Below are 25,263 nucleotides of genomic sequence, written 5' to 3'. Positions count from 1 at the left end.
TAACAATGGCAAGATGACTGGGAATATGGCCGAATATTAACAGTGTAGTTATTCCCTCTGCAAGGCAATCAATCAAGCAAAATGTCGGTATAGGGACAAAGTGGAGTTGTGAATCAATGGCTCAGGCACGAGACGTATGTGGCAGGGTCTACAGGCAATTACGGACTACAAAAAGAAAACCAACCATGTCACAGACAGTCTTGCTTCCAGAAAAACGAAACACCTCTGCCAGCTTTGAGGATAATACAGTGCCACAGACGTGGCCCGCTACCAAGGACTGCGGCCCTCTCCTTCTCTGTGGGCCAACGTGAGTAAAACATTTAAATGTGTTAACCCTCACAAGGCTGCCGGCCCAGATGGCATCCCTAGCTGGGTCCTCAGAGCATGCGCAGACCAGCTGGCTGGTGTGTTTACAGACATATTCAATCTCTTCATATCCCAGTTTGCTGTTCTCACATGCTTCAAGATGGCCACCATTGTTCCTGTTCCAGAAGGCAAAGATAACTGAACTAAATGACTATCGCCCCGTAGCACCCGCTTCTGTCATCATGAAGTGCTTTGAGAGACTAGTCAAGGATCATATCACCTCCAACTTACCTGCCACTCTAGACCCACCTTAATTTACATACCGACCCAATAGGTCCCCAGACAATGCAATCGCCATCACACTGCACACTGCTCTATCTGCACTCCTGCTCCATCTGGACAAGAGGAATACATAGGTAAGAATGCTGTTCATCGACGACAGCTCAGCATTTAACACCATAGTACACTCCAAGCCTACATTCAAGATAAAACATGAGTTGTATCAAAACATGTTTAAGACTTTAGTTCATGTGACATAAAACTCTACCTTTCTTTCCATACATGAATGACATTTATGACAATGTTCTTTGTCAAGCATTTAACAATTGAATTAGGACATTGAACTTAAACCCTGTACGAATCATGGATCTTGGAGATCTCAGAAAATGCACCGTAAGTGTAACAATGCCTAAGTAACATTTAATTACTGTATGTTTCGCTGTGAAAACAGTTCTCATGGGCACACAAACCCAGAAGAATGTAGGCCTATGCCATTGCAAAATCTAATGCTTCTCACCGAATGTTAAACTCTTCTAACCAAAATAATCACCGTATAGGCCTACTGTCACTAACGCATCGTCTACTTGTTGGATGGATTGGATGCGCATTGATGTCTAGCTGTAGGCTCGTTGTCTAGTGATATTGTCGACCATCATCAGCTGATCCAGGAAAGAAAACAAATATTGATAGAAAATAATGAAGCTAAATAAACAGTCTGGCCACGGATGGCACAAAGAACACCAGTACCCGCACGTACCCGAAAAAACAAAACAATGACCTCTAACAGCTGACTGAAAAATGGCACGGAGAACACCAGTATTCTACCTGTGTGTACTTGAAAAACAAAGCAACGAGTGCTCTAAACAGCTGGCTGACAAAAGTAAACAATGCTAAATCAACAGATAAATAGAATGCATTGGAATTAAGGCAAAGGACGCATGGCAAACAAATGGTGGAAATGAGGAAGTACAAAGGAAAATCTATACCAAAATTCAGCACTGAGTGGACAGCACCATCACATAGAAATAAATGGTTTAACTTCATTGGGATAGGGGGCAGCATTGGGAAGTTTGGATGAAAAGCGTGCCCAGAGTAAACTGCCTGTTTCTCAGGCCCAGAAGCTAGACTATGCATATAATTAGTAGATTTGGATATAAAACACTCTAAAGTTTCCAAAACTGTTAAAATAATGTCTGTGAGTATAACAGAACTCATATGGCAGGCAAAAATCTGAGAACAATCCAACCAGGAAGTGGGAAATCTGAGGTTTGTAGTTTTTTTAAGTGATTGCCTATCCAATATCCTGTCTATGGGGTCAGATTGCACTGCCAAAGGCTTCCACTAGATGTCAACAGTCTTTAGAAAGTTGTTTCAGGCTTCCATTGTGAAAGGGGAGAGAATAAGACCACTCTAAGCAGGTGGCTCAGCTGAAAGCATTTAGTTCATTATCGTGCGTGGCCATGAGTGCGAGCTCCGTTCTCTTTCCTTTCTAATGACAACGGAATTGTCCGGTTGGAATATTATTGAAGATTTATGATAAAAACATTCTAAAGATTGATTATATGCATCGTTTGACATGTTTCTACGAACTGTAATGGAACTTTTTTAAACTTTTCGTCTAGACTTTGTGCCTTTGGATTACTGGACTAAACGCGCGAACAAAAAGGAGGTATTTGGACATAAAGATGAACTTTATCGAACAAAACAAACATTTATTGTCTAACATGGAGACCTGGGAGTGCCATCAGATGAAGATAATTGTATCGCTATTTCTGACACCTCTCCTTGGTTGGAAAATGGCTGTATGGTTTTCTGAAACCAAACGAGATGGCCAATCAATTTGAGTAATGTTATTGTGTATTCTACATAATGACGCAGCTATACGTTATCACGCAATGACATCACAACGTCATTTAGCAACTTTTAGCAACAAATCAACCTGCCTCTAGCAACTTACCCTGAAAATTTGTTGGCAACACTGCCTCCAATAACGACTCTACCCTTCTGTCAAAGTGGCTGCTCCAATTGGCATTTTTAACGTCCTTTGATTTTAATTCTTCGAATGACGTCTTGGTGGCAACTGCCATTGCCTCCATCGGTGAACGATTTATTATGTTTAGCCAAGAGATGGCTGACACGGAAGGATGCCTCTGTTGCAGCCTTACTTTTAGCTGTCGGTTTGGTAAAAAGCGACCGCTGTGCTTTCAATACAAACTTGAGCTTGTCAACTTTCTTTGAACTAAGCGCGCTCTTTAGCGGGTAGGTTTCTATGAACTTGGATGGCAGCGCTCCACCTTAACCCTTTTTGTGAGCGCTACAGCCTGGTGACAAATCAGGCAAATCCTTTCATCCTTAACTAGGGTGAACAGAAAACCGTGTCCCCATTCTACATGAAAATACGTTTTTTTTTGCTTTTTCCGTTGTGCCTCCGCTGTCGTATTGTTAGCTTGATAGCTTGTGAGCGTTACAACAAGTGTCTTTGAGCTAGTTAAGGCGGATATACCCCTCCCCCGCCCCTCGACCCCCATCACTACACACAGGGCTCACACGGGGCGCATTTGAAATTAAATTAATAAATAATAATAATAAATTAAAACATTTAGACATTTATGATTTAAATAAAAAAATTGCGTCCAAGATCGGCTTGTCGACAGTGATCAACAGGTTGGTGACTCCTGGTTAAACCATGACAGAGGTGGGAGAGTTTTATTTCATTTGGAAGCTTTTATTTTAATATTTACCATTTATAAAACATATTTACGACTACATTTTAAACAAATAGGAGAATGGTTTAATTTGCATTATTTAGAGGCCCCCCAAATTTGGACTTTTGTTGCTTTTAGGGGAGCTAATGTCTCACCGTAATTCGGACCTTGCCTAAATAATATTCAATATCAGAGTATCTTTAAAACAACCAATTGGTGCTGAAAAGGAGATGAAGATGCGTGTATTTACATGGCTTTCTTTCATTGATCCCTACTACACTGCTTGAAAAAATAAAGGGAACACTAACACATCCTAGATCTGAATGAATGAAATATTCTTATTAAATACTTTTTTCTTCACATAGTTGAATGTGCTGACAACAAAATCACACAAAAATTATCAATGGAAAGCAAATTTATTAACCCATGGAGGTCTGGATATGGAGTCACACTCAAAATGAAAGTGGAAAACCACACGACAGGCTGATCCAACTTTGATGTAATGTCCTTTAAAACAAGTCAAAATGAGGCTCAGTAGTGTGTGTGGCCTGTATGACCTCCCTACAACGCCTGGGCATGCTCCTGATGAGGTGGCAGACCTGGACTAAAGCATCCGCCAACTCCTGGATAGTCTGTGGTGAAAAGTGGCGTTGGTGGATGGAGCGAGACATGATGTCCCAGATGTGCTCAATTGGATTCAGGTCTGGGAAACGGGCGGGCCAGTCCATAGCATCAATGCCTTCCTCTTGCAGGAAATGCTGACACACTCCAGCCACATGAGCTCTAGCATTGTCTTGCATTAGGAGGAACCCAGGGCCAACCGCACCAGCATATGGTCTCACAAGGGGTCTGAGGATCTCATCTCGGTACCTAATGGCAGTCAGGCTACCTCTGGCGAGCACATGGAGGGCTGTGCGGCCCCCCAAAGAAATGCCACCCCACACCATGACTGACCCACCGCCAAACCGGTCATGCTGGAGGATGTTGCAGGCAGCAGAACGTTCTCCATGGCGTCTCCAGACTCTGTCACGTCTGTCACATGTGCTCAGTGTGAACCTGCTTTCATCTGTGAAGAGCACAGGGCGCCAGTGGCGAATTTGCCAATCTTGGTGTTCTCTGGCAAATGCCAAACGTCCTGCACGGTGTTGGGCTGTGAGCACAACCCCCACCTGTGGACGTCGGACCCTCATGGAGTCTGTTTTTGACCGTTTGAGCAGACACATGCACATTTGTGGCCTGCTGGAGGTCATTTTGCAGGGCTCTGGCAGTGCTCCTCCTGCTCCTCCTTGCACAAAGGTGGAGGTAGCGGTCCTGCTGCTGGGTTGTTGCCCTCCTACGGCCTCCTCCATGTCTCCTGATGTACTGGCCTGTCTCCTGGTAGCGCCTCCATGCTCTGGACACTACGCTGACAGACACAGCAAACCTTCTTGCCACAGCTCGCATTGATGTGCCATCCTGGATGAGCTGCAATACCTGAGCCACTTATGTGGGTTGTAGACTCCATCTCAAGCTACCACTAGAGTGAAAGCACCGCCAGCATTCAAAAGTGACCAAAACATCAGCCAGGAAGCATAGGAACTGAGAAGTGGTCTGTGGTCACCACCTGCAGAACCACTCCTTTATTGGGGGTGTCTTGCTAATTGCCTATAATTTCCACCTGTTGTCTATTCCATTTGCACAACAGCATGTGAAATGTATTGTCAATCAGTGTTGCTTCCTAAGTGGACAGTTTGATTTCACAGAAGTGTGATTGACTTGGAGTTACATTGTGTTGCTTAAGTGTTCCCTTTATTTTTTTGAGCAGTGTATGTACACCAAATTTAAAAGGATGGCTTCAGATAAATGTACTGAAAACCCTATTGAATGAAAACTCCAGGAGAAACGTGTTGGCCAGCAAGTGGGAGGTTTTTCAGCAGTTAAATTAAATGTATTCAGCGTCCGCAAGGGAACCACGCCTGCAAAGCCCATTATGCATCTGCACAAGGTAAGTCTCCTAACACGCTGTGTACAACTCCCTTCACAGAGCAAACTGGCTCTAACTAGAATAGAAAGAGGAGTGGGTCTCAACATCAACAGTGAAGAGGCGACTCCGGAATGCTAGTCTTCTAGTCAGAGTTCCTCTGTCCAGTGTGGCGCTACAAAGTATTAACTTAAGGGGGCTGAATAATTTTGCACGCCCAATTTTTCAGTTTTTGATTTGTTAAAAAAGTTTGAAATATCCAATAAATGTCGTTCCACTTCATGATTGTGTCCCACTTGTTGTTGATTCTTCACAAAAAAATACAGTTTTATATCTTTGTTTGAAGCCTGAAATGTGGCAAAAGGTCGCAAAGTTCAAGGGGGCCGAATACTTTCGCAAGGCACTGTATATATTCGTATTCCGGGCTCTGACATTGCTTGTTCTGATACTTCTTAATGTCTTCATTTTTATTTGAGGGATTTGTGTGAATTGTTTTGTACTGTTAGGTATACTTCACTGTTTGAGATAGAAACATAAGCATTCAGCTGCACCTGAAACACATCTGCAAAATATGTTACACGTCCAATACAATTTGATTTGATTTGAGATGTTATAGAGGGTGCAGTGACATGCTTATTTTACTAGCTCCTAACATTACAGGAAAATGTTAGGTACACAAATAATAAAATAAATAAAGATTGACAAGAAATGTCTGGAAAAAAATCCAATACCAACCCAAATAGCACTGTAACAGTAATCCGAATGCAATCCATACGTACCTACACCGGATGAATTTACACAAGATATCCTAGGGGTTATATGTATAGCAGTAGATATATTTGAGTGAGCTATGTCAAGAATCCAGTATATAAATAAATATGCGGTGAGTATAAACAGTGGAACTAAAGTGCCATGTACAGTAGTAGAAATATTAGAATGAACTATGTCGAGAAAACATATAAATAGACAGTACAAATCCCCATAGGAAAATGTATGGAATTGTATGTATGAATGGTGTGTATAGACATTATGAACAGTATGTGAATAGAAAAGGTGAGTATAGCAGTATTTATAGCATGAGCCATGACCAGAACACACTATATACTGTATAAAGTATGTTAAATAGTGTGTAAACATTATTAAAGTGACCAATGTTGACTATATGTACATAGGGCAGCAGGATCTAAGGTGCAGGGTAGAGTGCCGGGTGGTAGCCGGCGAGTGACAGTGTCTGAGGTTCAGGGCAGGATACTGGGCAGAGACCAGCTAGTGGTGACTGTTAAACATTCTGATGGCTCTCAGTCCCAGCTTTGATGCACCTGTACTGTCTACGCCTCCTAGAAGGTAGCGGGGTGAACAGGCTGTGGCTCGGGTGGCTGGAGTCCTTGACGATGTTCTTGGCATTTCTGTGACACCGGTTGCAGTAGATGTCCTGGAGGGCAGGCAGTGTTCCCCAGATGATGCGATGGGCTGTCCACACCACACTTCGGAGAGCCCTGTGGTCTCTGACGGTGCAGTTGACGTACCAAGCGGTGACACTGCCCGACAGGAGGCTCTGTATAAATTTGTGAGGGTCTTAGCGGCCAAGACAAATTTCCTCAGCCTCCTGAGGTTGAAGAGGCGCTCTTGTGCCTTCTTCACCACACTGTCTGTGTGAAGGGACCATTTCTGGTCGTCAGTGATATGTGCGCCGAGAAACTTGAGACTTTTGACCTTTTGGCCTTCTTCACCACACTGTCTATGTGGGTGGGGGTGTGCTCTCTCTGCTGTCTCCTGTTGTCCACAATCAGCTCCTTCGTTTTGTTGACGTTGAGGGAGAGGTTATTTTCCATTTACCACTCCGCCAAGGCATTCACCTCCTTCCTGTTAGGCTGTCTCGTTGTTGTTGGTAATCCGGCCTACCACTGTTGTCGTCAGCAAACTTGATGATTGAGTTAGACGTGCATGGCCACGGAGTCATGGATGAACAGGAGGGGGCTGAGCATGCACTCCTGTGTTGAAGATCAGCGTGGCGGAGGAGTTGTTGTCTATCTTCACCACTTGGGGTCGGCCTGTCAGGAAGTCCAGGACCCAGTTGCACAGGGAGGGTTCCAGACTGTAACTAGCCTCTCAAAGCACTTCATGATTACAGAAATAAGTGCTATGGAGAATAGACATTTAGTTCAGTTACCTTCGCTTTCTTGGGTACAGGAATGATGGTAGACATCTTGAATCAAGTGGGGACAACAGACTGGGATAGTGAGAGAAGGCTGTAAACACTCCAGCCAGCTGGTCTGCACATGCTCTGAGGATGCCGCTTGGGATGCTGTCTGGGCCGGCAGCCTTGCTAGTCTTAACCCGCATACATGTCTTACTCACATTGGCCACAGAGATCAGGAGCACATAGTCCTCGTGAGTGCTGGGGACCCATGTCGGCGGCTCATGTTGTTATCCTCAAAGCAGGCGAAGAAGGTGTTTAGCTAGAAGCGAGGTGTTGGTGTAGGGATGTGGCTGGCTTTTCTTTTATTCACAAGGTGTATTCATGAGATGAATACCAATCAAGAAGATTCTATTCTTATGCCTTTCCTAACTTGTAGGCTAGTAATGAATGTGTTACTACAGAAGTGTACAAGAGTGGACAGACTCTGTGTAAATTTGACCCTTTGATCGCCAAAGTCCAGGATGCATAAAAGGTAACAAGCATTTCACTACACACTCAATAACATCTGCTAAACATGTGTATGTGACCAATACATTTGATTTGTGTTGAATTGCGCCTGGCTGAGAAATCAAAATAATTTATGTTAGGCTATACAAACTGTACATTTAGGAAATGACACATTATTTTAGTTTATTTTGAATAATTTGCAGTGGAGTTAGTGTTTCCATAACAATTAAGTTATTTAATACACGTTGAACAAATCTCTCCTGACTACTTTCAACCAGGGGGAAGCAGCATTGTATTCTTTATCCCTAGCATGCGATTACCAGCCTAGATACCGGAAGCGACGGCAATGGGAGTGAGTATGAGTGCGCGTTGTAGGAGAAAAAGACGAGTTCCAGGCACCGATGATCGAGACTCATGTGGGTTCAGGACTGAACAGGTCTTTTGATCGGATTTCTAGGTGGACGGCTCATAAGAGAGAGGTGGAGTACGAAATCAACCAAAAGATTGTGCAAATACTAGATTAATATTCCCAATCTACATTTCTATTACAGACTACAAGAAGAACATGGGATATATGGCAAACTTGTTTTCCAATTTTATTTAACTATTCAGTCATATCTAAACAGTGCTATTTTACGTGGTTGTCTTCCCTCTTGGTGTTCCCGGAGAGGTGGTTGAAGTAGGTTGTCATACCTTCCATACCTTCTGCTCGACCTGCATAGGTTGTGCTCTTTTTGCGCAGACGTTGACGTGCGGAGTTCCCCGTTTTCCTTTTTGTCGCTACAGTCTCCAGTACCAAGTAGCTGACAATCATGGAACTATCTACGAAGAATGACCGACAACGGCGAGAAGGCAATACAAACTCTAAGGTTACCAACACCAGAAAGCCACCGGTGGCTACTTTCCTCTCAATTGGCATTATTTGCATGAAAGGTAAGCTATAAACTCGCAAGGCATTTACTGTAGTCTGTCACACGAACAGCCCATTAGCTTAGAAAGTATTGTCCGAGCTAAGGAATTCAAGCGCGGGGTTTCTATACATTATTTGCTATTTTTTTGTACATTGTATTTAACATGTTATTTAACTAGGCAAGTCCGTTAATTAAGAACACATTTTTATTTACATTGATGGCCTACCCCGGCCAAACTCGGAAGACGCTGGGCCAATTGTGGGCCGCCCTATGGGACTCCCAATCATGTCCGGATGTGATACAGTCTATCTAGATCAAGTTTGACGTTAGCTTCTTCATCGGGGTTTCGGTAGATAACTGCCCACGGTTGGCTACCTGTGAACTACAATACGACGCTGTGTTTTAATGTTTCGAAATGTTAATAAACGTGCTGATATGCCCCTTCTCTCAGCCTGAAATAATCTTAACAATAAAAAGATACTGTATCAGACATAGCCCTGAGAAGTAAGGGTGCTTCAGCACATCTAGAAGAAGGAACAAATAATAATATATATATATATATATATATATATATATATATAAATACAAAAGTAGTGCACCAGCCCTTACAAGTATCAGGGACATATATAGACATCTGTAGGGTGACAATTTTTTCCCACCGCCTCTCTGCTTTGGCAAAAAAAAGTAGGTGTATAATTACGCGATAATGCCCGAGAAGCCGGTATTTGGAGGATATATTGTCACTGGTGTTGTTCGTCTCGGGCCTGCAAAAGGTGCCAATATATCCTCCATTCTTCGATGGCCTTACCACTTTAAACAACGGGTTACCATCATATTCAAATAATGATTGACATATTTCCATTAACCTTTTTTTGATGAATGTATTCATACTATTTCATTTTTGCACAAGATGTAGCTCCTGTATCTATGGACGGGACCCAGTCATTTGTTCCAAATGTTCCACTTACAGTCACGTCAAACAGTTCAACCAGAATAACAGAAAACTAGCTGTATTTGTGTTTGTTTAAGCTGTTTTCTAGTGATATTTATTTGGATACATCCATAATAATGAGCTAATGATGCGCAATTTCGACTGGCATAAAACATGTTCTTTCTTGTCAGGACACTGTTGTTCAGAGGAGCTAGCCAACAACACACCTACCACAATCACTTCAAACTGAAGTTGGAAAGACTAGTTGCATTTTGTTTTGTTTTTACCTGTTTTCTATTGTTATTTCCCTGTATATATCCATAACAATGATGCCAGATAATTCATGATTTCGACTGGCTGAGAAAAGCTGCCTTGCCTGCCTGTCTGTCTCCTCCCGACTCCAGGGATGTTCATTACTAAAGGGCAGCTGGAGATCGAATTTCAACTTTGAAACAATGTTGCAAATGTTGGAGAGACAGACAGCAAGGTTTATACAAATGCTGATGATGCTTTTTAAAGTCGAGATCAAGTTTATAAATTGCCTGGCTGGGCTGATGAGACAGTGGATTGCGCAGTGAGATGGAACAGAGTAAATAGGCTTTTCAAAGTCATAGCTTTAGTCGGTGGCTAACTTGTGGAATAGACATCGGCTGGAATGCGGTTTTAAACAATCAGCATCCAGGATGAGACCAACCGTAGTGAACTTAAGAACTTAAGTCTTGCAGGATTCAATAATTTGGATTGTAAGAGTTGTTGCCCTGTCCCTTTCTCTGCAATTGTCATTCTAATGGAATCCAGAAAGAACAAAACCCTGTGCTCAAACATTTACATAAAAAGTGTAAAGTTATGGGCAAAAACATCCACATCAAATTAAATATTTTTCTTGATCAAATATCATGGAAAACAACCACTTCTTGTGCAGTATTAATTGACCATCCTTACAAACCACTTAATGTAAATGTTCATACAAGCACTGTAACGTGGAGATATGACCATGTGGGAACCCTAACCCTGTAAATGTGTAGTAATTAAACTTTTTGTAAAAAAAAATTTTTTAGAGCAAATGTTTAAACCAAACCCTTAACAAAAGTACCCCGGGAATAATATACCTTCATCAATAGGCATGTAAGGTAGTTTGCATCTATAAATGGGTTAGTTCGACAAATCCATAATAATATACTTCTGGTTCCATACATTGTGCTCCATGATCAAGGTATGACAGTCAACCGATATTTGTTCGGAACTTTGTCATTGTTTCGATGCCAAACGCTACCTGTTTCTTTACATTTGCCTACATCCGGCTGTCATGTTGCAGTCTGTAAAAGTACGCTACCATTTCTATCTGAAGAAAATAAAGTTGAAATGTTGAGGTTCACACTCTACTTTAAAAGGCTCACACCGGGCATATGCAACATTGTAACATAGCCTACCTATAGATTGGAAGTAGTTTACCTGCTGAGAAGAATGTAACATTGCTTTATTTGCAACACATATCTCATCCAATACTATGGTGTCATTGCACCTAAGAGCTTATTACTCTTTTAATGCTCTTGTAAACTGTATACTCTTGATGGTATAGGCCTAACCTTATTGTAAATGGAAAAAGATGGGTTTACAAAATTACGTTGTGTTTGTATCCCATACTGGAAAAGACAGTTGTTCTCCTCCATGTTGGTATGCATGCACTGTGAATGGTGCACATGACTACATTCCTCAAATACACAGACAAGATTGGCTTTCATATTGGCTTATTAGCATATTTATTCAGATAGTTGCTATTTTTTCAGGTCTGTCTTCTTGGCCAATTTGCCATGCTTTTCTTAGCTCCAGCCATATGTATGCTATGGGGTACAGCTTTGGGGGGTCGGTGCCAATGAAACGAAGTACAAAGAAAACAAGAGGGATAGAAAAAAGATCAGAATCCATCCAACCAGTTGATAAAGACTCGAGAGTTCATAACCTCTGCAGGGTGTTACAAAGCCAAGAAAAAGCCATGGATCATTCCTAGTTTTATGAAAGGAATGTTCTTATCCTGCCCATTTAACTCTTAACTCTCATGTCATATTTAGGGTATGTTTTGATCTCTGCCTATCAAATGAGCTGCAATGAAATGTAGTTGGCTGCATCACGTGTATTCCTTCCAGGTGTATGTGTTCCTTTAGAGGAATTCACTCTGCTGAAGTTGAGAGCACAATCGCCCCTCTTTATCCACTCCCCTCCACTCCACTCTCTGCACTCGGCCTCTGAAGGGAATGGCTGTCTGTTCTGTTAGGGAGATGAATAGACCAGAGCTAGGTACACTCACAGCCAGATCACATTCATTCTAACACGCTTCAGTAATGTCCCTCATGCACATGATCAAGGAGGTCCCATGCCACATGCGCACGAACACATACACACATACATGCATACACACACACACACACACACACACACACACACACACACAAGAAGAAAACTGAGATTAGATGGGGAAAATAGGGCTCTATAAAATGTTACATTTTATTTTATTTTTTGCCTAATTCTGCTCTGGTTTTTTTCTCTCAAATTCAGTTTTTTTTCTCCGTTTTGATTTTCCAGGTTTACGTTTTCTTTCATTCCAGTGCAAACCTAGCAAGAGACTGTTGTTCAGTGGTGTTTTTGTAGCGCACATGTGATGGTGGCGCACATGGGGGGGGCGGGGGCTGGTCAAAAATAGGGTGGAGTTGTCAAACTTTCTTTTGTTGCTTTGTGGAGGGTTGTGTGATTTTTAAAAAACAATTAAAACAATTTAAAAAATAATATTGGGCACATGGGAGGGTAGTGCATTTATTTCCCCTCTGTGTTACAGTCCCCATTTTGCAGTTTTTACCATGTCATTTATTCTATATTGCCAAATGTTCTCATCTCCTTGCATGCGCCTCTCCTATCAAGGTGTTTTGGTACTTCCCTTATGCACTACCCTTTTCTTTTTCGCTTACTATACAGTCACCTCTATCCTGCCCTCTATCCATAGCGACAATAGTGGTAGGTGGATTGTTTGTCCAAATCTTAACTAACAATCATACCACACATAAAATCAGTCAACCTGCACCAATTTTCTGTATAAAACCACAAGAACATAAAGGAATAGCGGAGAGGCCATGTGCCTCATTGTGCATGAATGTCAAGACGGCCAAGACATGAGACACGCAGCTCAAAAAACTCTTGTTTAGGCCATACAAATGTAATTGACTCAAACCCAGAATCTCTAGTGTCACCCAGCTAGACCACTGCAACACTCGGAAGGCTCTCAATTGAAACTGTTGTGAGAAAGTACAACTTGTTGGAAGATAATTTGAAATTGACAAGTTGAAACAGCCTATAGATAATTAGCAGGCAGCGCGTGTTAACTGTCGTGTTGCGTAACAATCACTTTTTGGGACAGTTGGTGCAGTTTGTCGTCACGTGCATAAAACAACTGTTTCGGCGGACGCATGGCTCTCGAACTTCGCCTCTCTCGAGTCTGTACGGGAGTTGCAGCGATGGCACAAGACTGTAACTACTATATCATGAAATTGTGGCAAAAAGGGGATAAAAAGTATCACAAAAAAAACAAGTGACTAGGCACATGCCTTTTGGTCCCAGATTTAGAGCGAGGTCTGGGTAGCCCTTTTGATTAGCTGTTCAGGAGTCTTATGGCTTTGAGATAGAAGCTGTTAAGAAGCCTTTTGGACCTAGACCTGGCGCTCCGGTACCGCTTGCCGTGCGGTAGCAGAGAGAACAGTCTATGACTCGGGTGGCTGGAGTCTTTGACAATTTTTAGGGCCTTCCTCTGACACCGCCTGGTATAGAAGTCCTGGATGGCAGGAAGCTTGGCTACGATCACTACGATCTGTAGTGCCTTGCGGTCGGTGGCCGAGCAGATGCCAAACCAGGCAGTGATGCAGCCAGTCAGAAAGCACTCGATGGTACAGCTGTAGAAACATTTGAGGATCTGTGGACCCAAGCCAAATCTTTTCAGTCTCCTGAGGGGAATAGGCTTTGTCGTGCCCTCTTCATGACTGTCTTGGTGTGTTTGAACCATGATAGTTTGTTGGTGATGTAGACACCAAGGAACTTGAAGTTCCACTGCAGACCCGTCAATGAGAATGGGGCTTGCTCCGTCCTCTTTTTCCTGTAGTCCACAATCATCTCCTTTGCCCTGAGCACATTGAGGGAGAGGTTGTTGTCTTGGCACCACACGGCCAGGTCTCTGACCTCCCTCCTTCCTATAGGCTCTCAACGTTTTCAGTGATCAGTCCAACCACTGTTGTGTCATCGGCAAACTTCATGATGGTTTTGGAGTTGTGCCTAGCCATGCAGTCATGAGTGAACAGGGTGTACAGGAGGTGACTGAGCACGCACGCTTGAGGGGCCCCCCGTGTTGAGGATCAGCGTGGCGGATGTGTTGTTCCTTACCACCTGGGAAAGGCCTGTCAGGAAGTCCAGGATCCATTTTCAGATGGAGGTGAGCTTTGAGGGCACTATGGTGCTGAACGCTGAGCTGTAGTCAATGAATAGCCTACTCACATAGATGTTCCTTTTGTCCAGGTGTGAAGGGGCAGTGGAGTGCAATAGAGATTGCATCATCTGTGGATCTGTTGGGGCAGAATGCAAATTGAAGTGGGTCTAGGGTTTCTGGGATAATGGTATTGATGTGAGCCATGTTTAGCCTTTCAATGCAATTCATGGCTACAGATGTGAGTGCTACGGGTCGGTAGTCATTTAGGCAGGTTTACCTTAGTCCCTGTGCCAAAGAACACTATGGTGTTCTGCTTGAAACAGGTTGGTATTACAGACTCAGTCAGGGACTGGTTGAAAATGTCAGTGAAGACACCTGTCAGTTGGTCAGGGCATGCTCGGAGTACACGCCCTGGTAATCCGTCTGGACCTAATCCTTGTGATTGTTGACCTGTTCAAAGGTCTTACTCACATTGGCCACGGAGAGCGTGATCACACAGTGTGTCAAGAAGCAGTGCGGCTTGGCAGCTGATGCTCTCATGCATGTTTCAGTGTTACTTGCCATGAAGCGAGCATAGAAATAATTTAGCTCGTCTGTTGTCGCAGCTGTCTATAGCTGTCTATATGTTGTCCTTCTGGAAGGTTCTCCCATCTCCACAGAGGAACTCTGGAGCTCTGTCAGAGTGACCATCCGGTTCTTGGTCACCTCCCTGACCAAGGCCCTTCTCCCCCGATTGCTCCGTCTGGCTGGGCGGCCAGCTCTAGGAAGAGTTTTGGTGGTTTTGGTACCATTCCCCAGATCTGTGCCGCGACACAATCCTGTCTGGGAGCTCTACAGACAATTCCTTCAACTTCATGACTTGGTTTTTGCTCTGACATGCACTGTCAACTGTGGGACATTATATAGACAGGTGTGTGCCTTTCCAAATCATGTCCAATCAATTGAATTTACCACAGGTGGACTCCAATCAAGTTGTAGAAACCTCTCAAGGATGATCAATGGGAACAGGATGCACCTGAGCTCAATTTTGAGTCTCGTAATAAAGGTTCTGAGTACTTATGTAAATAAGGTATTTCTGTTTTTTATTTGTAATACATGTGCTAAAGTTTCTAAAAACCTGTTTTCGCTTTGTCATTGAGGGGTATTGTGTGTAGATGGATGAGGAAAATGTTTTATTTAACCCATTTTAGAATAAGGCTGTAACGTTACAAGATGTGGAAAAAGTCTGAATTCTTTCCCAAATGTACTGCTTGCATTAAGTGCACTGTTTAGAATAGTGTTTCAAGTCCGGGCTTCTGCCAATTGCATTTTGGCAAATGTTTGAAAATGTACGTTTTGTTGGCTCCCTCATTACAGGAGTTGCATGTTGTGTTAAGATGAATTACCATAATATAAATGTGATTTCTGTCATTCTGAGAGCCGTGGGTGGATGCCCGAATGGGTTACACACTCAATGCATCTGTGTCCGGTAAATTACCAAATGGACGGTAAGTTTAAAATCTTCCCCGGCACGTTGTCCGGTGACATATTTTCTTAACTGAAACCGTGGCCTGGCTGTATTTCTGTACTTCTGATACTGATGCCCTGTCTGTTGCCGTTCTGTGGCCACAAAGACCTATGCTCCCAGCAGGTCCAGTTATTCAGGAAAGCTTAACGCTTGTTCTGCCTCCTTTCCGTTCCGAGCGGCTACTACTCGCCCTCGAACATAAGGCTTCAATATAGCCTAAATATTTGTCATTTCATTTTTACACTGTATTACCTTTTTATGTGCGGCTTAAACACAACCAGTTATAATGTTTTAATCTGATTACGCTACTTCAAAAGTCTCCTGTAGGCTACCTGCGCACGTTCTTTCACTCCACTCTAATAAAATCCCAGCATCCAAACGGCATACCTGCCATTTGATGAATGGAGAGAGACATCTGTTACAAAACACCAAAAGGTTGAATGACATTCGGTGATTGTTAAGCCAGGCCTTTGATACTGAGTAGGGAGAGATGTATTTTCTGTTTGTCGAGATTTACATACTCTTATTTCATTGTGATTTTGACAACACGAACCACGATGAAGCGCTCAAAGTCGGTAATTTGCAGTTTTGCATTGCTTATTGGTTGTGTGTGGTTCATTGGCTGTTGGTGGAACATTTGTTGCATATATTTTATATATACGGAACAAAAATATTAAAGTGTTGGTCCCATGTTTCATGACCTGAAATAAAAGATCCCAGAATTTTTCCATATGCACAAAAAGCTTATTTCTCTGTAATGTTATGCACAAATTGGTTTACATCCCTGTTAGTGAGCATTTCTCATTTGCCAAGATAATAATCCACCTGACAGGTGTGGCATATCAAGAAGCTGCTTAAACAGCATGATCATTACACAGATGCACCTTGTGCTGGGAACAATAAAAGGCCACTCTAAAATGTGCAGTTTTGTCACACAACACAATGCCACAGATGTCTCAAGTTTTGAGGGAGCATGCAATTGGCATGCTGACTGCGTTAATGGCCACCACAGCTGTTGTCAGAGAATTGAATGTTAATTTCTCTACCATAAGCCACCTCCAACGTTGGTTTCGAGAGTTTGAAAGTACGTCCAACCGGCCTCACAACCACAGACCACGTGTAACCATGCCAGGCCAGGACCTCCACATCCGGCTTCTTCAACTGCGGGATCGTCTGAGACCAGCCACCCGGACAGCTGATGAAACCAAGGACTATTTCTGTCTGTAATAAAGCCCTTTTGTGGGGAGAAACTAATTCTGAGGACCCTAGCCTAGGGTCCCCCAAACTTGTTCACTTGTTCCCCCTTGTGTGCACAATTAGTTTTTTGCCCTAGCACTACACAGCTGATTCAAATAATCAAAGGTTGAAGATGAGTTGGTTATTTCATTCAGCTGTGTAGTGCTAGGGCCCTGCATGGCATCGACTGTGCCACAAAAACATGCTGAAGTGTTCAAGTCGTTATCCATGTGGTCCTTCTGTGGCTCAGTTGGTAGAGCATGGCGCTTGTAACGCCAGGGTTGTGGGTTCGATTCCGGGACCACCCATACGTAGAATGTATGCACACATGACTTTTTTGGATAAAAGCGTCAGCTAAATGGCATATATTATTATTATTATTATTATAATCACAGGTTTGCTAGCGTTATTGTAATTTCTGGTGGTAATCATTATTTTTGAGTACCTTTTATGAGGGGGGGGGGGGGCACATTTTTTTGTACAGCAAAGGGGAGAGATGTGAACATATTTTCACATTGGGGATGGGGATACATTTTGGGGAGACACCTCGAGTTGGACCAGACCCGAGTTTATCATTGCAACTTTGTAAAGAGGCAATGAGACCCCCATTCCTCTTTAGAAAGTTGCAGGAAATACGAATCACTGACGCATTCTGTTCATGTCTTATGATAAACTTCTGCAAATTAATAAATGTTCTTTACATTTAGTTGATTCCCTACCTAAATTCAATATATATATTTTTAATTGTTAAATTCCATTTTATTTTCTGGATTGCTTAATTCCTTCCACAATTTACGTTTTGTGGATTTTATAGGGCCTTAGGAAAAACTACTCTGCTCATCATGCGTGTTGATAAGGGATGCTATGCTAGTTCTGTTTCTCAGGGGTTCACCCCTGTTTATCGTAACGTTTTGCCTCTATGAAATGTATGTTTTTGCCCTTTCTAAATGCAGTTGGCCTATCTGCAAAGCCTATCCCTGGCTTTCGTTTGGATTCTTTATCTCGATCTTGTATCCATTTGAAGCTGAAAAGTGAAGGGCTCTTGGCGCAGCACTCTCAGCCTAGATGAAAGCCACTTATAAAGTTAAACATCCATAATGTAAATGTACCTTACTAGTGTGTATTGTGTGCCCCACAGCCCCATGTTATCCCTCCTTGTTTTCCCCCCTCTCCCTGGGTTTTTACATTCCCAGAAAAACTACTTCATCATCAAAGCATATTTCCCTGCAAATCTGTCATTTTTAAATGCCCAAATGCAGCTCTATTTATGTCACTATCAAATCATTTCTGGGTTAATTAAGTACTTCACTATGATAAAAAAAATGAAAATGGTCAAAAATAAACAAAAATAGCTTCTTAGCAAGGTGCAATTTCTCAAGCAAGAATTTTGTTAGAAATGACTGTGAGTGGTCTGAGTAGGGAGGTGAAAATGTGCTGTTGTCGGCAGAGAGGTTTGGAACTCTTTCTTATTGCTCTATTAACTAATTTACTGTCTATTGATGTCACCATGCAGGCCAAAACTATATCCCACCATAACAGGCTGAAATTTCAGGCGTTCTTTTCAAACAGCTCTTACACTAAAAGGTCATTATCATTATTTTCACAATTTCACAGTATTATTCCAACCTCCTTGTGCGGAAATATAAAACACAGGGAAATCACATTTTTGACTGCACTGGGTCTTTAATTTCACAAGATGACTGGAGTAGGAGCTGGGTGGAGATAGAGAGAGATGGACTTGAAGTGTTTAGTTACCATCCTCACGCAATGCAAGCTATTCCTCCCAGGCCTGTCTTTGATCTAATGCAAATGGGTGGCTGGAGAGGATCTGTGGTTCAGACCAATCCTTATACAAATTTCTCCTCATTTTTGAAGAGTCAGCATAGCCTACTTACAGCAGTACCGGATGTTTTAAACCATGAATGTATGTTATTACCATATAAATAGATGTAATATTGTTTAATACTATGGTTATGAAACCTGGTACAAATCATTTTTTTCATGTTGATTAACAACCCCCCAAAAAAAAAAAAAAAAATATAGTGCCCCAGTATAACAAGTAACAGTGGTTTTCCACAGTATACAGTTGTTCAGATGTCCTTTTCAACAAAGCAAGCTCTGCCTCAGGGTTGTATACAGGAACCAGACATGGTCTGTGCAGGAGAGTAGTACTGAAAACCATATTTGGATTGTCGTTTACACTGAAGTGGTTCCGCTGCCATGATTAGAGGATCCATGTGGTCATCTAGAACGTTTGTACGGGATCAGGTTCTAGGTTTGGAGGCTGGAGACTGGGTTGGAGCAGATGGTAGGAGAGAGGGTTAGGGGATCTGGTGTCTCGACTACTTAGTATTGCTTTATTGTGTACCGCTTAAAGCTCTCAAATGCCTAGCGGTTAACAGCGTCGGGCCAGTAACCAAGTGGTTGCTGGTTTGAATTCCCGAGCTGACAAGGTGGAAAAATCTGCTGTTCTACCCTTGAGCAAGGCAGTTAACCCCCGAACAACAACTGCTCCCCGGGCGCTGATGGGGTTGACTAAGACAGCCCCCCGCACCTCTCCGATTCAGACACATTTTGGCTGAATGCATTCAGTTGTGCAACTGACTAGGTATCCCCTTTCCCTATAAACTATTTGTTTCTCCACAATTTACCCATGATCCTTTTTTTAAAGAGGCACACACACTTTTTGTTCTTCTATCCTCATGGGGACCTAAAATACATTTCCATTCATAATCCTATTTACCCTAACCTTAACCCAAACCTAACTCCTAAACCTAACCACTAACCCCTTAACCTAAACCTAATCCCTACATTTAAAATAGCCTTTGTCTTCATGGGGATGTGGGAGATGTCCCCACGAGGGAGAATTTTCCTTGTTTTACTAACCTTTTGGGGATTTTTGGTCCCTACAAGAATAGAAGAGCATGACGGCAAACACAGTCGTGAATGCTGCTTTTGAGGGAGCAAATCAAACTAGGCTACATAATGCTCATGTTATTACACACTGAGATCTGTGGCTTCAAGGGTTCCATTGTTTTGGCTTTATTGTATGATGTGTGGTAGTATAGACGGTATAAGGGGAATGTCATTTTTTACCTCAGGATATCAAAGGTTAGGCTGTTGTGTGTGTGCATGTGTGTCATTGGAGGCCAGGGGTCTCGAACACTGATGTGGTCCTGCAGTCTCCAGTCAATAAACAGGCCAAAGACAGAGGCCCCTGCAAACACTCTTTACCCTTTTATCAACATGACCCTTATGACCAGAGTGGGCTGTGTAGGAAGACCATTACATTCCCCATGAAATGTCAGACCTGACCCAGCACATCCAACATTTCCTCTACATCATTTCAGTTTGCGACAGCAGTAAAATATATTCAATCTGGTCTCACAGCATTTCATATTATTCTGTATGTAAATCCGAGACACACATTTAGTATGATATGTTACGTTTTGTATGTTATGTATTCATTTGTGGATGACCATCACCCATTTCGTATGATATGTTACGAATTACAATTCGTATTATAAGTTACGGAATTGTGCCCTCAAATCTCATCAATAAGTTAAGGACACTGTGACTAAACACCTCCTTCTTCAGCTGGATTCTGGACTTCCTGACGGGCCACCCCAGGTGGTAAGGGTAGGGAACAACACATCCGCCATGCTGATCCTCAACACGGGGGCCCCTCATGTTTAGGGTTTTATGGCCAGGCACGACTCCAACACCATCATTAAGTTTGCCGATGACACAACAAGTGGTAGGCCTGATCACCAACAACGACGAGACAGCATATCGGGAGGAGGTCAGAGACCTGGCCGTGTGGTGCCAAGACAATAACATCTCCCTCAACGTGATCAAGACAAAGTAGATGAATGTGGGCTACAGGAAAAAGAGGACCGAACACGCCCCCATTCTCATGGACTGGGCTGTAGTGGAGCAGGTTGAGAGCTTCAAGTTCCTTGTTGTCCACATTACCAACAAACTAACATGGTCCAAGCACACCAATACAGTCGTGAAGAGGGCACAGGAAAACCTATTCCCCCTCAGAAGACTGAAAAGATTTGACTTGGGTCCTCAGATCCTCAAAAGGTTCTACAGTTGCACCATCGAGAGCATCCTGACTGGTTGCATCACTGCCTGGTATGGCAACTGCTCGGCCTACGACCGCAAGGCAATACAGAGGGTAGTGCGTACGGCCCAGTACATCACTGGGGCCAAGCTTCCAGCCATCCAGGACCTCTATACCAGGCGGTGTCAAGAGGATTGCCCTAAGAATTGCCAAAGACTCCTGTCATCCAAGTCATAGACTGTTCTCTCTGCTACCACACGGCAAGTGGTAACGGAGCACCGGGTCTAGGTCCAATAGGCTTCTAAACAGCTTCTACCCCCAAGCCATGAGACTCCTGAACATCTCATCAAATCAGATTTGAAGACAATGGGGGCTGGCTTCGGGACAAGTTTCTGAATGTCCTTGAGTGGCCCAACCAGAGCAGGGACTTGAACCCTATCGAATATCTCTGGAGAGATCTGAAAATAGCTGTGCAGCGACGCTCCCCATCCAACCTGACAGAGCTAGAGAGGATCTGCAGAGAAGAATGTGAGAAACTCCCCAAATACTGGTGTGCCAGGCTTGTAGCGTCATACCCAGAAGACTCGAGGCTGTAATCGCGGCCAAAGCTTCTTTAGCGAAGTACTGAGTGAAGGGCTGGAATACTTATGTAAATGTTGTTTTCAGTTATTATTTTAATTTTTTTACTAGTTATTTTTTTGTCATTATGGGTGTGTAGATTGCTGAGGGGAAAAAGATTTAATCAATTTTTGAATAAGGCTGTAACGTAACAAAATGTGGAAAAAGTCAAGGGGTCTGAATACTTTCCGAATGCACTGTATATCTGAATTTTGTTAAATGTTTTTTTTCTTTCTAAACGAGCTTTGTTGTACAATTAAAGGTAAAATACATGGGAACATATGTCAATAATCTTATTTCAGGGTTTGTGAAATTACACCAAGGCTAAATATAAGCCTTCCGCAATCATAAGACCCACTAATAATTTCATTATTTCATCAAAATAGTTTAAACTGCTTTTTTTTGCAATAATAACAGATATGGCTTTCAAGTCTGTCTATGAAAATGCCCTTTACAAATATAACCAGAACCATGAGCATTCACTTATATTTACCAACTTCTTGTAGCAGGCATAGAAAATTAACACAGCTAGGTCTCATAAACAATCTCTTATGCACAAGCCCATGTGCTAGTGAGTAGCCAGCTAAGCTTTATATTTGAAGTCTAGCCAATTTTGGTCTATTTGATAGCTAATGAGGCACACTACCGGTCTAAAGTTTTAGAACACCTACTCATTCAAGGTTTTTTCTTTATTTCTACTATTTACTACATTATATAATAATAGTGAAGACAACAACATTATGAAATAACAACTATGGAATCATGTAGTAACCAAAAAAGTGTTAAACAAATCAAAATATATTTATCTTTGATATTCTTCATATAGCCACCCTTCTTCAAATAGCTACCCTTTGCATTGATTATGGCTTTGCGCACACTTGGCATTCTCTTATCCAGCTTCACCTGGAATGCTTTTCCAATGGTCTTGAAGGAGTTCCCACATATGCTGAGCACATTTTGGCTGCTTTTCCGTCACTTTGCGGTCTGACTCATCCCAAACCATCTCAATTGGGTTGAGGTTGGGGGATTGTGGAGGCCAGGTCATCTGATGCAGCACCATCACTCTCCTTCTTGGTCAAATAGCCCTTACCTGGAGGTGTGTTGGGTCATTGTCCTGTTGAAAAATAAATTGTTTAAATTATATATATTTTCTATATATAGAAATGATATATTTTACCTTTATTTAACTAGGCAAGTCAGTTAAGAACAAATTCTTATTTTCAATGACAGCCTAGGAACAGTGGGTTAACTGCCTTGTTCAGGGGCAGAACGAAAGATTTGTCCCTTGTCAGCTCAGGGATTCGATCTTGCAACCTTTCGGTTACTAGTCCAACTATTTAACCACTAGGCTACGCTGCCGCCCCAAGTCCCACTAAGCCCAAACCAGATGGGATGGCATATTGCTGCATAATGCTGTGGCCTTGCTGGTTAAGTGTGCCTTGAATTCTAGATAAATCACAGACTGTGTGACCAGCAAGCACCCCCACACCATAACACCTCTTTCTCCATGCTTTATGCCATGCTTTACGGTGGGAAATACACATGCGTAGATCATCCGTTCACCCACACCGCGTCTCACAAAGACATGGCGGTTGGAACCAATAATCTCCAATTTAGACTCCAGACCAAAGGACAAATTTCCACCTGTCTAATTTCCATTGCTCATGTTTCTTGGCCCCAGCAAGTCTCTTCTTATTATTGGTGTCCTTTAGTAGAGGTTTCTTTGCAGCAATTAGACCATGAAGGCCTGATTCACGCAGTCTCCTCTGAAAAGTTGATGTTGAGATGTGTCTGTTACTTGAACTCTGTGAAGCATTTATTTGGGCAGCAATTTCTGAGGGTGGTAACTCTAATGAACGTATCCTCTGCAGCAGAGGTTACTCTGGGTCTTTCCATTCCTGTGGCGGTCCTCATGAGAGCCAGTTTCATCATAGAGCTTGATGGTTTTTGCGACTTCACTTGAAGAAACTTTAAAAGTTCTTGACATTTTCAACATTGACTGACTTTCATGTCTTAAAGAATAATGGCTTTTCTTGACATAATTTGGACTTGGTCTTCTACCAAATAGGGCTATCTTCTGTATACCCCCTATCTTGTCACAACACAACTGATTGGCTCAAATGCATTAAGAAGGAAGGAAATTTGACAAACTTACTTTTTAAGAAGGCACACCTGTTAATTGAAATGCATTCCAGGTGACTACCTCATTAAGCTGGTTGAGAGAATGCCAAGAGTGTACAAAGCTATTATCAAGGCAAATGGGGGCTATTTGAAGAATGTCAAATATAAAATATATTTAAATTTGTTTAACACTTTTTTGGTTACAACATGATTACATATGTGTTATTTCATAGTTTTGATGTCTTCACCATTGTTCTACAATGTTAAAAATTAAGAAGAACCCTTGAATGAATAGGGTATTCTTAAACTTTTGACCGTTAATGTATTACAATTGAATTGTTATGAACATACCCTTCCAACTGTAGTCTCCAACTGTTTGATCAGCATGCTAGCCTGTCCACTTTGTTCAGAGGTTGAAATCAAGTGGCCTACCTTATTTTTCAGAATGAGAACGAGTTGTAAGTAAGCATTTCACAAATAAGAATTTGTTCTTAACGGACTTTCCTTGTTAAATAATGGTTCAATTAAACAAAAATGGATTACTTGTTAGATATTACTGCACTGTCGGAAATAGAAGCACAAGCATTTCACTACATCTGCCAAACATGTGTATGTGACCAATAACACGGACCCAAACCGGCTTCGCGTGTGTGCCATCGTGCATACATTTATTTTGTCCCCCCACACCAAACGATCACGACACTCAGGTTAAAATATCAAAACGAACTCTGAACCAATTATATTAATTTGGGGACAGGTCGAAAAGCATTAAACATTTATGGCAATTTAGCTAGTTAGCTTGCACTTGCTTGCTAATTTGTCCTATTTATCTAGCTTGCTGTTGCTAGCTAATTTGTCCTGGGATATAAACACTGAGTTGTTATTTTACCTGAAATTCACAAGGTCCTCTACTCCGCCAATTAATCCACACATAAAACGGTCAACCGAATCATTTCTTGTCATCTCTCTTCCTTCCAGGCTTTTTCTTCTCTTGACTTTATATTGCGATTGGAAACTTTCATAAATTGGGTGCGTTACCGCCACTGACCTCATTCGTTTTTTTAGTCACCCACGTGGGTATAACCAATGAGGAGATGGCACGTGGGTACCTGCTTCTATAAACCAATGAGGAGATGGGAGAGGCAGGACTTGCAGCGCGATCTGCATCAGAAATAGAAAGGACTTCTATTTTAGCCCTTGGCAACGCAGATTCTCGTTGGTGCACGCAAGCAGTGTGGGTGCAATAATTGAATAATATAGATTTCTATATTTATTTTGTAACGCTCCCGCTCGCGACAGGAGCGGTGTGGTCAGCCTGTGATATTTGATTTTGATATACAGTTGCTTGAAAATGGTAGGGTGTGTGTGCTGGAAGAGGTGGCTGTGGAGAGGGTTAATGTTGGAGAGGGGCCCGGCCGGGGCCCCTGGTTGTCTCAGGCCTGTCACCCTGGCCTGGTGCAAACTGACACTGAACAGATTCATTCCCCAGGGCCCCTGCCTGGGTCGCTGCC

General features: G+C 42.5%; 1 pseudogene; it reads left to right on the top strand.

Annotated features, from left to right (window-relative positions):
- Positions 1–8,250: 8,250 nt before the first annotated feature.
- The window catches only part of LOC118369445 (inactive tyrosine-protein kinase 7-like), a 195,689-nt pseudogene continuing 178,676 nt past the window's right edge, over positions 8,251–25,263 (top strand).

The sequence above is a fragment of the Oncorhynchus keta genome, chromosome 36 (assembly GCF_023373465.1).
Source record: "Oncorhynchus keta strain PuntledgeMale-10-30-2019 chromosome 36, Oket_V2, whole genome shotgun sequence".
In the NCBI taxonomy this organism is placed as follows: Eukaryota; Metazoa; Chordata; class Actinopteri; order Salmoniformes; family Salmonidae; genus Oncorhynchus; species Oncorhynchus keta.
The sequence above is the reverse complement of the archived record's forward strand: the minus strand, read 5'-3'. Positions and strand labels throughout refer to the sequence as shown.